Genomic DNA, 15,357 nt, shown 5'->3' with positions numbered 1-15,357 from the left:
ATGTTCAGAAATAAGGTGAGTTACCAGACCATGATTGGGGGCACCGGGTCTGATTGGGGGCACAAGCCGTTTTTTGGCAATTTTCCGATGGGATTTTCTAAATTTTGCAAACGATTGGGGGCACGGGGGGCTACGCCACTGTGCTGGCTCGTACAGTTCCCCCCGTTCGAAGCGAAATTAATTTGCAATGCAGCAGACTGATGACGTACAGTATATGAAGAGTAGTCTCCTCCGCAGCAAGTTTAGTTACGCGTAACCAAACTGGCTGTGCAGGACACTATATGCTCACGAGAAGTACATGGCACATTAGCTCTCGGAGAGCTCTTTTGATGTTCATTGGTGTATATATATAATGCGCGACCTTGTACCACGAGAAATTGGGAAGGGACAACAAAAGGTTAGTTGCCGTGCCACAGAAATTGGTTATTTGCATAATAAATATAATATTGATATATCATGCTCAAATTCTAAGCTCGTACTGTGAAATTGATCTAAATTGTTTTTTATTATTATTTTTAAGTCCAAGTATTTTTCATCATGTTGATATAGATATGAATTGTAATATCACAACTTACTAATATATAATAAAGAAGCGGTCTGATTTTATCCGTATGTGTAAAAACCATTAAATTTGTAATTCTTGATTCAGAGTTTTTTTCTGATAACAAAAACAGTATACGTTCTGTGCATTGAGAGTGGTTGGCCATATTCACATCATGATATCACTGTAGTTTCTAGGTCAAATCTGTCTCGATCGAAGGAACTCACCGCTTACAGTTGGTTTTTGCGGAATATCAATTTTAAACGACTTATTTTCTCAAAAAATGAGTCATTTTCATTGTCCTCATAATATTAGCTTGCCAATGATACGATGTTGTCCGAGCTCTTACTTCCAATACTGGCCGTAATAAAAAGCCGGGCGATGATGTCCTTCTTCGTCAAATATTGCTGTTTAGGCTTTTTATACATTTAGGTTTACATTTTTGTTTCAAGCTCTGTGAGTTGTTTGTTGCGAAAAAATAGCAATTGCTGAATCGCGGGTTGATAAAGAAGGTGGTATCGATTTAATCTGCATAAATCCTTGATGATTTACAGCATCAGCATAGCTCGGTGGTGGATTTACACACTCGACGTAGCTAGGCGGGCTTGATATATCTGGAACTATAGAGGGCGTAGTTCTGATAAAGATTATTCCCCGTTTTTCCAACCAGACATTTAAACAGCGAATTAAATTGCATATTGCACAAATTAATAATAAGATTCCGGTGCACAGAAATAATACCACAGCACATGAGATGAATGTGACGCCTGGACAAAGAGAAAAACAATCCATTTAAACATTTAATGTGACATATTTATACCATTCATAGACAATTATTTTTTCATTTTACAAAAATCATTTATTTAAATGCCTATCTCGTTAAAAATCAATTCGACAAATGCCAAAAACTTACAAATCCATGATAATAATATTCAGGAATCAGTCCATTCAGAATTACATACAGGGTAGTCAGTGGTTAATATTCTACTCTTTCCAAAACGGACAGCATATACAAAGGTATTATGCTATACACGGGTTCCACAGCAAGAAAATTGCCGTATGTGTGTGGAGTTTTATACTAATGCATTTTTTCTTGACAGGGGTGTGTAGATTCAGTATTAGCCAGGAGCAAAAACAATCAACGATTGTACATACAGCGCTCAACATCTACAGCATTTGATTACAGGAGGGCGCGTCTACATTAAAGCTTCTATCCAATTTTTTAACGGTTTCTAACTTTCTATGCAGTAAAACTTTCAATTCAGTCTGTTTTTGTTTTACTAAACGAGAGTAACAATAACATGTCGCTTAAAATTAATTATATTGAGTGGTTCCTGAATATTATTTGACCCACTACATGCATCATCTATCATCATGACTTTATTTTCAAAATGATACTTTGCCGTGAGGAAAATTAATCGCTTTGCATAAACCACATGAACCCGCTACAAAACTGTCCATTCCAACGCCTTTTGAAAGTGTGTATCAAGATGCAAATCTTTATACGGTCGATCTCACATGCATTTCAATGAATAATCTGCACGTATGAATGAAGTTAAATTTTAACACCTCACTATTGCTTCATAATAATGATTTCTTACAAACAACATGGATCATAGCAGTCCATCGAATGTTCAATATCCTGGATTGTCATTAATATTAATAAACGGACACTTTAAAAAATTATGCGTTGTCCGTTCATCTAATCTTCAATACTGGCTACATAAACAACACAGGAGAGTGATTTTGGAACGTTTGATGGGCGTATGATCACGGAGTATGGGAATAAGAATAATTAAACGAGAATAATGCAGAGAACTATGTTTTGTACTTACCAGTTCTGTTTCTACCTCTCTCAGATTGTAGTGTGTCCAATGTGTCTTCACGTTTATCACGATCTAAAAAGTGCAAAATATTATGTTTTTTTTACAGAAAGCATAAGTAACGGAATATATTCATAGTTTTCTACCCAAGTCGAGATGTTCTTAGGCTTCAAAGATCTAACGTAGATATACCACCATACGCCATGTTGTAACTCGTAATCCAGTGAATTACAGCCTAGAAATACGCTACAGAGAGGCAAAAAGCCACGGGATGTATGCATCTGGTGACGAGGAACATATTTGTGACGTGTCATGTCAAAAGCAGACACTTTTGGGCAGGTTATCAATTTTGAGGTTTTTACATATCTTAATAGAGCCATTCCATGTCAACTCTTGGGATGTGCACCGCAGCACCTCTTCAATTTTTTTCTTTTTCTGTGTGGTGGTAGATATTGATGAGAAAGTAAAATCCTGAACATTTGAGCTTCATACGCTATTTCTTTTTCCCATGGCATCAATTTGAAATTATTTTGAAAAGTATGTATCCTGGGGTACTTAATTGTGTAGAGTTCAAATCTGGCATCAGAAAACTTTTAACTCCTGTACTTTAAAAGATACAGGGCCCTCAAAATGTAACTTTGTCCATCCAGGACCAACTTCGGGGGGTCAGAACTCCAAAAGTAAAAAATAATTGTTTGTCCATTTTTTTTACCAGTCGGAACCCTTTGGTAGGACATTACTCTTATCCAATATTGAGTCAATATTGAGGCAAACCTAACTGATGTTTTTAAAGCAAAGTCATCAAGACCCCAAGCCACTATTTCTCAGAAATGTTGTCCAAGAACATATTTTCAACATACCTGAAGTTGATGGTGGGGCAAAATGTCTGACATTGGTTTTCAGGGGGGTCAAAATGTATAAAAAATGTACTATTGGAGTTTTGCATGGGTAATATCTCAGCTAAAATTATTCTAATTGACTCAATATTGGATAAGAGTAATGTCCTACCAAAGGGTTCCGACTGGTAAAAAAATGGACAAAAAATTATTTTTACTTTTGGAGTTCTGACCCCCCGAAGTTGGTCCTGGATGGACAAAGTTGTAGGGGGTTCCCTTTATACATTTATGGACCTCCAAACATCGTCTTTCCCGTTGCGACACATTTTTACGCTGATCCCCCTAAATTTCAAATTGATGCCACGGGAAAATGAAATAGCGTATGAAGCTCAAATTTTCAGGATTTTACTTTCTCATCAATATCTACCACCACACAGAAAAAGAAAAAATTGAAGAGGTGCTGCGGTGCACATCCCAGGAGTTGACATGGAATGACTCAATTGAGATATTTTGCTCCACAACGCCGTTTTCCCCTATGTAATCGGACATTCCTAAGCGAAGATATTGAGTTCGTAAGTTATGGTATTATAAGATTGGAAATTGAGATATCGGCCTTTAAACATATTATTGCCAATGTTGAGAATAGGAATTTCCTTGAAAATGGCTCAAAAACTATGGTAGTTATATTCCGGTCTGAAACTATCAGACAATATTTTTAACATTGATAACATCACAAATTCGCAACAAACACAAATTGTGAAAAAATTATCCCCGGGCAGATTTGTTGGCTATTTCTCCATTTACGATCCTGCCCAAAAGTGGTATCTGCTTTTGACATGACACATCACATTTATGCTTATATATTTGCTTATTTCAATCCAGATGGCTGCCAATAGGGTGTCCAAAATGGCCGCCTGAATTAGAATTTCAATTAAAATACATTATATCAATGTGAAAATATCGTAACCAAACACTGGATACGGTATATATATTTGGTCACGACTCACAAGGAACACGTGCACCTCCGTTAATTTTTGAAATACTTAAATGTTAACATAAAATATGGCTGCATATATTGTGTCCAAAATGGCCGCCAGATGGAGCGTTTTATTTAAATGTATCATATTGTTATGTCAAAATCTGACATGTATAAATGAATTTGGTCGTAAAGAACACATTTTCGATAGTTTTGAAATACTAGTACTTCGTAGCGCATTTCTAGGCTGTTTTTCAATGGACTGTAGCTAAAAAGTCTCACAAATTTGTCAAAAATTACCTGGTGTTTACGCTGTGCCCTACTTATTGCACCCAAACTTGAACAAGCAATGGTCGTGCAAAATACATGTTCGTCTTTGGATTCACACCCGACCTCGAGTCATAGTATGAAGCTAGACTAGACTACGATAATCTTTAAACGGCTGTTTTATCTTAGTTACATAAGGCTCTGTAAGTTACATAAGGCTGCAAAAAAATAAATTGTTGGTTCTCGTCGGAGTATTTCCATGAATTGAATGTCACATTATTTTTTTCTTCTTCAATATAAAATTGTCATTTTGGTCTTTTCCACAGTGCTCGAGGAAAAGGAGTAAGCATTTTGTTTTTCAAAACGGGGATTCTTGTTTGTTTGTTTACCCAGGTTAGTCCGTGAGTGACACATGCAAAAATCCATGCTCATACAATAAAAATGCACAAGCCTAGATAGCCAGTGTAGACTAATAAGATGCATGCTGGTCCAGATAACTTCGATAAACAAAGCAAAAAAATGGAAGAAAATAGCAAGGAAATGGAGAAAGGAGAGAATGTCACTCCCAAACACAATAACAATTGTACAATTTTACACTTAGTCCTTCGTCATTTTCGTGAGAAAGAAAATTGGAATTCCAATCTCAAGCCTCGATGCAAAGGCTGTAAATGGATAAACCCCCGGGAGTACCACAAAAAACACTTGAAAGTGATTATTGTTCTCTAAACTGATTTATCTATATACAGTTTTAATTTTTCAAAAAATCTAAACCAAAATCTAACTAATCCCATTATCCCAGAAATTGGGGCAGGAGAGTACGAGAACCAACAAATTTTAAACGTATACTATATCTTTATACACTGCAACTTCATCATGTTCATCGTCGTCAGACGTCGTGAACTTTAAATTTGAACTTCACTCGATTGCTTTAAAATGAATTAGGAATCAACTCAATCATGATGATTGTGATTACCATAAACTTCCAACTAGAACGTCAGACATCTGATATTATGGTATTTTAACATATGATATTATTTTAAGCTTGACTTCTTTAATTCGTCCTTGATCTTTTATCTCAAAGGAAAAACGCACAAAACAAAAAAATGAGACCTGCTCCCACAAAATTAAGACTTGCATATATGTTCAAATTTAAAATGCCCAAATTGTCAGCTTTAAAATTAGGTACTAGTATTTGAAATACACGGTACATGTATAAAATTGGTGTCAATTTCAAGGTGAAAAAATCATGTCAATCGGACAATGCGTTCTTGAGTTCTTCAAATTTGAAGTTGGGCAAAAATAGTTGAAAACCTGGCACAAAAAGCCATTTTAGGCTAAAAATGAGTTTTTAGTGATTTTGAATCACTGCATTATAAAAACGAGGTAATAAATGTCCTAAAAATTACACTAGGCATCACAGTTTTCATAGGTTTTTCAGATTCTACAATGATAAAATAAGTCATTTATTGCATATTTGTACAATACACCCTTGAAAATTTCAATGGATTCCGCAATCATAGAAAAGACTAAAGACTAAGTTCAGCTAATCATTATGCGTAAATAAAATATCTTCAATTTTGTAAGTAGCACATCAATGAAAATTAGTACAATGGTCGTATGTGTTAAGCACTAACATTTAAAATAACAACCAGCTCAGTAGCTAATTAAATATGCAAATTAGCTCATTATATATTCAAATCTTGAATATGCAAATTAGGTACAATATATGCAAATTTTTTGCCTTGAATACATTTCTCGATACACCTGTTATGTATTTTACCATGTTTAATGTAATGATTTTGCTGATTCGGTTAATCTAAGCCCTTCTTTCAATAGAATAGCAGTACAGTCTTTACTTCTCAATCTGCATAATGCTACAATATTGTGTCATCTCAAAATCAATCCATATTTCATGCATTGGTTATTCCAGTGGCAAACAGAACAGACAAGCAACTCATACACAAAAAAATACCATAAACAATGGAATGAACAGATAAATCATGTCCAGACCGAAAAAATACACCAACCTGGGGCCCATATCCGTAAACTTTACGAAGCTTTCGTAACTTACAGCTACTTACAACGAGTTTTAAGTTCCATTTCACTCAACTTACGTACGGTACCTTTCGTAAGTATAAATAGGGATTTACTACTGACTACAGGGACCCTTCGTAAAGTTACGGCTACCGCAAAAGCCGAGAACCGCTCTAGTTCCTTCATATTGTTGATTTTATTTCTTTTCACATATCCTACTTGAAATAAAAGATAAATTATGAACTATATCACTATCACCTCTAATACCCGTTGTTTATAACTACCCGTTTCAGTGCACCCACCCATGATTTCAGTTCCAATTCTATTCAGTTTACTTTGCTTGTATTTGAACAAATTAAGCCTCTTCCCATCCCAGTCCCGTCATATTCGGTTGGCATCCCTGACATTTACCCAGCTAAAATTTTTGGTTGTTACAACGTCGTATAAAATTTATACAAAGTCATATAAACGTAATATATGGACGTTGTAAGTACGTAAATCTGTGAACTCGTATTCCTGAACGTTAATGTATAACATCGTTATGACGTTGTTTCGACGTCAAGTTGTGAACGTCGAAACAACGTCATTATGACGTTATATCAACGTCCGAAAATAACGTTGTCACAGCACGAATACGAGTTCACAAATTAACGTAATTACGACGTCCGTAGATTACGTTGTACCGGGGTCAGACCATGACATTTATACGGTGTTGTAATAACGTGCGTTATACGTCGAAACAACGTCATAAATTTGCGTACTAACGACGTCCGTAGATGACGTTGTATCAGGGGGATGAGACTGCATAGGCTTAAATGTCGGGACCTAGGTCACAATTTGAGAAGAGATGAGGTCCGACCAACGGCCATTTGCGGACGTAAAAAGTCACGTCTATGACATGTACCATAGTCTGCCTATTAGGAAGATGATTAATATCCGGCATATTTAATGCCTCATCAGGTACTTGGTATAACTGATTTACTATAGAATAATTCTTATACGATGTTTTAATATTTTATCATACATGTATTGATAAATTGTGGAGCAAATATTTATTAAATATCTTCCAGGGTTTAGGGTAAGACCGATGTGCCTACTAAGCATGCCGGGAAATAAACTGACCTATGTCAATTCAGATCGTAGAGATGAGGTCCGACTTGTGTGAATCGTGACCTTTTTCAATCGCAATTCCCGGAGATCTAAGTTCCCTGGTTGTATCTGGGTCAGTTCATGACTTTTAAAGCACGTTTTAACCACATGCTTTATACGTCGAGACAACGTGATTATGACATTATTTTAACATGCGGCAACAATGATGCTAAATCCCAAAACGGGAGAGCGTATAAAAATGCAAACTTTAGAACTTCAGGAATAGAAGTCGTTACTCTGTGTTTTACGCCAAAAGGCACTCGTCAGACGACACGATGGAGAAATTTTGGCTGGACAACAATCTCCTTGGAATGAAAGAATTTGCATTCCATGGTGTCAACATCCAAACTATTCCATGTCGTTGAGATACGTATTTGTGTAACGTTTTCGGAATGTGTTATTCAAACGTTGTCACCAGGTCTGGTCAAACATTGCATCAACGTCGAAACAACGTCATAACGTCAAATGACGTTACATCAACGTCCAAAAATCAATGTCGAAAATAACGTTGTCACAACACGAATACCGTGAGTTCACAGATTTACATGTTTACAACATAAATGACAACCTAAGTTCAACGTCAGCGAACGTCGTGAAAACGTAGTGTGTTAGCTGGGTAATAGCCTCTAAACTGTATTGGACTTTGACTGGCTTAATTCTGCCGAATATGATCAAATATATGAGAAAGGTTTTTAACACAAGTCAACACATACATAAATGACAGCCAGTCATTTTCTCCGTCATGATAAAATATGTTTTGGGGGCTCGAGCAAACTGACATATGAAAATTTTGAGAGAGAATAAAATCAAGACTCAGCGGGGATTGAACCCGGTCGCAGGATCACCGGTCCAGAGCCTTAACCACTGCACTACCTAAGCTAACAGTTGGTCCGGGCAGTTGGTACTCTGGCCATTTTAACATTTACATTCTTGCAGCATATAGGCCGCCTCATTCTTCATTATTTAAAATAAATATACGTGACATTTTTTTTTGGTTATAGCCCACATAGCCCGTAGACATACGTTTTATATTCAAAGATGGCAAAATTGATAATTTCTTGTTTTGTGGTTTGTTAGGGGCATAAACCCTTCTCCGAACCAGATAGTTTCCACAGCGTTAGCTAATAAATAAGGTGCTGGTACTTACCTTGGCCATGTTGGCTTTCAACTTCTGTTGCCGAACTAGAAATTAAACACAAGGGTAAAACGAATGTGAGTGCATACCAAAAAATCACTATGTTATTCCTCATCATGATGTCCCCAATAAACTCAAAAGTGCTCTGATTTATCTGTGGTTCACTCACATGCCAATTTTACGCTATTGGCTGTAGTATGTCCATCCCCCTTGCGATGGGGCAGATGCCAATTTTGTGGCATAGATAACTTGTGCCACGCTAGCTCTGATTCGACAGTGAAGTGGTTACTAGCTCCTTGATAACGCGCCTTGATAGTGGCAGTACAGTTATATAACTTGCCGTAGATTTTGAGTGTCGGTCATTATATAATAGAGAGTTTGCGAATGCGGTTCAAAAACATGAACTTCAACGTCTCAAAGATATAGACGATTATCTATTCAAAACCACCTTGCCATTAAAGCCTATAGAAGTCGAAAATTAATTGTGAGCAGTAAATTATAACGCAAATATGTCAATTTAAGAACAATAGTTTCTATATTTCATAATGCATTCCAAATTTACTTGTAAAAATGAGCGTGCGAAATGGTGTTCTGTGAAACCTTCAATGGCAAGGGGATTAATTAAGTCCACGAAAAAATGAATTATATGCATTTGTAGGTTGATGGTTGTTGGTTGATGGCTTCTTCAGAATGATCACTGAGGATCCACTGCACTTTCCCGCGGGATTGACCATTACTTCCGGCGATTTTCGCATCCCTCGGTTGCTTTATTCTTATAAGTGGATCGTATACGTGATCAAGAGTATTATAAAGTGCCAACCGATGTAACTACCGGTGCCAACAAAACCTTCTAGAAACACTGGAAATCGCAGATCTGAAAGTAAAGCAGACTCGCATTGACAACCGTCAACGAAAGAAACAACGAAAGAAAGCCAGGAAAAGAAGATCAACGGGCTTCTAGAAAACAAGGAAATCGCAGAAAAACAAGGTCAATACAGAGCTGGATTTGAGTGGCCTGCAACTAAAAAAGCGGAGATAAAAATGAGTGAAAACATTTCAGCTCCTGTATCCAACAGCAGAGACCATGCCCTGGCTTTATTGTACCTCAAAGAACCAGTTAAGACGACATTACGAGTTACGACATGGTGCTCCGATGTACCCACGATTGGTGACAAAATGTCAGCTAGCGCTTTTGAGTGAGGTCTGATATCCGATGATACCCATGTAGTACCCTTCTTGTGCTTCTTTGTGGTACAATAAAGCTCTCTGCTGTTGGATGCAGGAGCTGAAATGTTTTCACCTATTTTTATCTCCACTTTTTCACTTACCTTTTGATGAGCGGCATACGGGCAAGATCCCATTCTTGGACCCTAAATTATGAGAAAGGAGAATGGTACTGTACTGTAAAACTGTTGGTGTACAGAAAGAAGACTCATACCGATCAATAGCCTACTTTAACTTTGATTCACAGCACCCACTACATCAAAAAATTGGCGTCGTTTATAGGAATGCATACCATTGTGACAGAAGACAATGACGAAGATAAGGAAGAAAGTAGAATAAAGAAGGCTTTTTCCGGTTATGGGTACCAAAAGTGGGCTTTTGACAAGGCAAAGCAATAGGTGGAAGCTAGCTAAGTCAGAATTAGAACAGAGAACGGAAGAGCACCACGCATGACACAGGAATCAAAGGCATGATAGTTATTCCTTATGTGGCAGGCCTATCTGAGAAACTTCACTGAGATTTGTTGCGGACATTATATCACCTTTGATAGGAAAAACTGAACATCACATCATTAATTCTCAGGCCTTTGTTAACAAGATCAAAGACTTCAAAGTAGAGCCTGATGAGTCCATAGTGTCCTTTGACGTGTCGGCATTGTTCACTTCTATCCCGGTGAAAGAAGTCCTCGTCGTTGTTAGCAGTTTGTTGGAAAGTAGGGACGGCAGAAAATCTTGAGGTGGATGACATCATTAATCTCTTGAACTTTTGCTTGAGCACGACATATTTTGTGTTTAGAGAGAAATACTACCAACAAAAGGATGGATGCGCAATGGGCAGTCCGTGTAGTCCCCTGGTGGCCAACGCGTATATGGAGTATTTTGAAGTGGGTTCGCTATGTCGACGACACATTCTGCGTTATAAAAACTTCGCACGTGGATGAATTCACAGATCACATTAATTCGCAAGACGACAACATTAAGGTCACCAGAGAGGAAGAGGAAGACGGGCAACTTCCTTTCCTCGACACTCTGGTCGTGCGGGCTAGCGATGGCAGTGTGAAGATCAAGATCTTTGGAAAAACCAACTCACACTGACCAGTTTTTAAGTTTTGCATCACACCACCCGGTACCCACTAGAGCATAAACTAAGTGTGATCAAGACTTTGTTATATAGGATTGAAATTGTGACGGACCCGGAGGCCGGAGGATAAAGCTGAGGAAATTGAACACGTAAAAGGAGCGCTCCGAAACTGCGGTTATCGCGACTGGACCTATTTCAGAGCCCAGGAGAAGCGTGGAAAACCAGCTTCACAGGACGATCCGGATAGTGAAACTTCCAAGGGGTTCACAATAACCTTACATTATTTGGAAGGAACTTCGGAGCAGCTTCGCCGAGCATTCAAAACAGCAGGTGTCCCCACTGCTTTCAAACCATACCGCACACTCTGGCAAACACTCGTGTCACCGAACGATAAAATCGACAAATTTAAACAGTCAGGGACTGTCTATGAAATCTCCTGTTTAAATTGTGATGCTATGTACATTGGTGAAACAGGTAGAAAGTTGGAAAAACGGCTATCTGAACATAAATCAAAGGCTGCCGGTTCCAAATCTGCTGTACATGAGCATATCTGGGAAAACGTAAATGTGCTGGAAAAAGAACCCAAATAATTTTCCAGAAGAGTCCTAGAAGCCATCCACATCAGGAATAAAGGACCGAACTTGAACAGAGACACTGGACTGGACTTAGATCCAGTTTGGGACAACCTACTCATACCCAAGACCACCAGGGGGACGAGGACAACACCTCTGACGTCATCTTCTAGTGTAACGTCATCAAAGGTTGTCAACAAGCCATAAATCATCAGAGCCATAACATCCGGCTGAGGACGCAGTTGGTACTGTGAAAGCGCTCCGGGTAAGCGATCAAATTTTAAGTAGTGTTGAAGTTAAAAAATTCTTCTAATTCACTGAGAAGATTTTTCGAAACACAAGATTTCAGTTGCCATGAAACCACATACGCTCAAAAGCTGCTAATAGCTGCTAGTACATCCGAAGGACAAAGTTGATACCATGAAGACTAGTGGATACATATGTTCCGCGTTTAAGCGACAAGACGATTGGATAAGAGCTTGAAAAAACTACTTGAACAGGTATGTATTCAAATTTATTTTGAAAAGCTGGAGTGTGCCGAGGTAGAGAATTCCAAATCCGGGGTGCACATGATTCAAATGAATGATCACCAGTACGTGGTTTTAGCCTTGTTTAACTGCAAGTTGTTTAAGGTCATCCACTGCTTGATTTCAGAAACGCAGGATTGTAGTTTCTTCAAGGCAAGTTGACACGCTCCGTCTACTCTCGGATCAAAGCTTATGTAATCGGATCAAAGCTTAAGTTATCTATTGGTGCAGTAACCAATCACACGTTCGTGTTGAAGAAATCATACAGGTTGTATCAATTTGATTGGTACAAATCAATTTTGATGGTTATTGAATAGCCTATCTAGAATACGTCAAAATGCGTCCCTCTTCCCAGAAAGAAATATATTCCTGCTGAAGTCTGTTTTATGAAACAAAACATCTGTCAATATAAGTGGAAAAAGAGGGACTGCATGCGAGGCAGCCCTGTTTTCCAAAAAATTGTGTTAAAGGTGAAAAGATCACCATTTTAGAGATTGGCATCTGTGCGAGGATTTTATGCAATGGATATGAAGGTCCTTAGTGATTTTCGTTGGACAAGCGAAACACGATCTGAACTTTGAAGTCAACAACACGAAAAAGGCTGCTGGTTAAATAATATTAATAAACAGTGTATTTGATTGATTCAGACTGATAGTATGTATTTATGTTCCCTCACAAATTTATCGATAAATCATACCTTACTTTTGATTAAAGATTCAGATTTTGTTAACTTAAACAGTTTTGTTGTGAATTTGGGCAAAATGTGTTTTGGCCTTGAGTCATTAACGATTTGTAACAACATAGCTACATAGAGTACTTAGTAGATAACCTATTTTGTGGAACTTTTCATGGTACATTTTAACGTTTCAACGAATGAAAATTTTTACTATTTTCACTATCACACGTTTCAGGGAAGCACAGGGAGGGAGGAATGGAGTCAGTATTCTAAGCACCGTTGTTTACAAGCTTTTATGGGACGTCATTGTGGTTCAATATTTTCATGCAGAGACTCGTGTTGACAAACAAACGAATGTTCTTATCATGCTTATTGGTCAATTTTAAATGGAGATCGTATAAAGTCCCGGTTTTTTTTAGCATGACGATAGTTTCCATTTTATTTATGATAGGGCTTTATTATTATACAAATCACAAGTGTTTTGAGTTTACTCAAAGCATTATGGTTGAATATATTGTCCCCGAACTATATAGTTACACAATCATGGCATACCTACCTACCTACCTACCTACCTACCTACCTACCTACCTACCAGACAGCATCGTGCATTTCTGCACCTGCTGCCTGACGTAGGAGAAACTTCCATATGGCCCGGTCCTTGGTAGCAGCTTCAACTTCTTCCACAGACCACCTGGTGCCAAGTCTATCCAAGTTCCTTTAAATAACGTTCTTCCAAGTTGTCCTAAGCGTCCAGGTCTCCTTATTCCGTTTTGGGATTCCAAAAGTAGCGTTTTATTGAGATGCGACTCTCATCCATTCTGAGCAGGTGACCAAACCTCTGTAAGCGGCGCTTTCTAATGATAGTAGTGAGCTTACTATTCTGTTGTTTTGTCATGGATCTTATGACGTCGTTGGTGATATGCTGGGACCATTTGATGCGGAGAATTTTCCTTTGGCATCTAATCTGGACTCATCTCTTTCAGTGAGAGTCAAGCATTCAGAAGCATACAGAAGGGTGGAGAGAACACAGGCATCATAGAATTTCATCTTGGTGTCTATGTTGATATACCGGTCCTTCCATACCTTCTCAGGATCATTAAAAGCGCCCGATGCTTTGCTAATTCTATGCTTGAGCTCCTTAGCATTTGATCCATCAGCACTACAATATGCTCCCAGATATTTAAAGTGATCCACAACCTTAATGAGGCCTTCATCTCCCATTGGAACAGAAGGTGTTGAGCTCAAATGACCAAGTGACATGATTTATGTTTTCTTGAAGCTCACTTTAATTCCCAACTCTCCAGCTGTTTCACGGATGGCTTCAGTTGTTTATGTCATCTTGGCATCAGAATCTTCTGTCGTCAGCATAGTCTAGATCAGACAGCTTTACCTGAGGGTACCTTGAGCTTCCCCTAGGTAGAGGGGTTATGCCTTTCTTGTTTTCATCTATGGCTGATTTCATTACAAAGTCGATGGCAAGGCCAAAACGTAGTGGCGACCAAATGTCACCCTGTCTTACGCCGGTGACTATACTGAATAATTTGAAGAAGGGCCCTCCTGATTTGACCGCACACGTTGTGTCATGATAAGAATTACTTATGTTGATAATCTTCCTTGGGATACCATAGATATGCAGGATTTTTCATAAAGATGGTCGGTGAACTGAGTCAAAGGCAGCCTTAAATTCGATTAAGTTAATTAGGCAACTGTTGGTTCAGACAGTTCTCAATGATTTGGTTCAGGCCGAATATTTGATCCTGCATGAGCGTCCCTTTCTAGAAACAGCTTGGTTTTCCCTCATTCTTACGTCAATGTCATCCTTCACTCTAAGAAGTAAGATGGTGTAGAAAACTTTGCCAGCAATGTCCATTAGAGTGATACCACGGTTATTGCTACAGTAAGAAATGTCTCCCTTCTTAATGGGTAGTGGAAGGATTATGCCTTGTCCCCATTCTTTTGGTGTTTTCTGTTTGCCATATTAGTTTATAAATTCTCACCAACCAGTTTTTGATGTTGTCGCCACCATCCTTGAGAGTTCAGGTGTTTCAATACCCAGTACTTTGTTTCTTTTGAGCAGGCTAATTGCCATGTCAAGTTCTTCTCTGGTTGGTGGTTCCGTATTAATGCTCATTTCTTCACATGGATTGAAGCTTGAGAAATCTAATAACTCACTAGGTTCTCCAGCGTTGAGCACGTCTTCTAAAATATCCAGCCCATCTCTGCAGCCGAGCAGCCTCATCCTTACGCATTTCTGCGTTGGTATCTCGTATCTGCAAGGCCTTTCTGCTATTTTTACCAATGAGAACATTCTTCAGCTGGTAGACTTCTCTCATGTTGCTTTTACTTGAGGTTTTGAAGTCATCAGCGATCTTGCTCATCCATGTCTTTTTGTCCTTTCTTTAGCAAGTTCTTGTCTGCCTGTTGAGTTCACGGTAGCCACTATCCATTGCTGGTAATAGTATAGGATTATCACAATGATCTACTTCCTACTTGTTGTTGATAAAAAGGGGGGATAAT

Source organism: Amphiura filiformis, chromosome 3 (genome assembly GCF_039555335.1).
Source record: "Amphiura filiformis chromosome 3, Afil_fr2py, whole genome shotgun sequence".
In the NCBI taxonomy this organism is placed as follows: domain Eukaryota; kingdom Metazoa; phylum Echinodermata; class Ophiuroidea; order Amphilepidida; family Amphiuridae; genus Amphiura; species Amphiura filiformis.
This window is presented reverse-complemented; position numbering follows the sequence as displayed.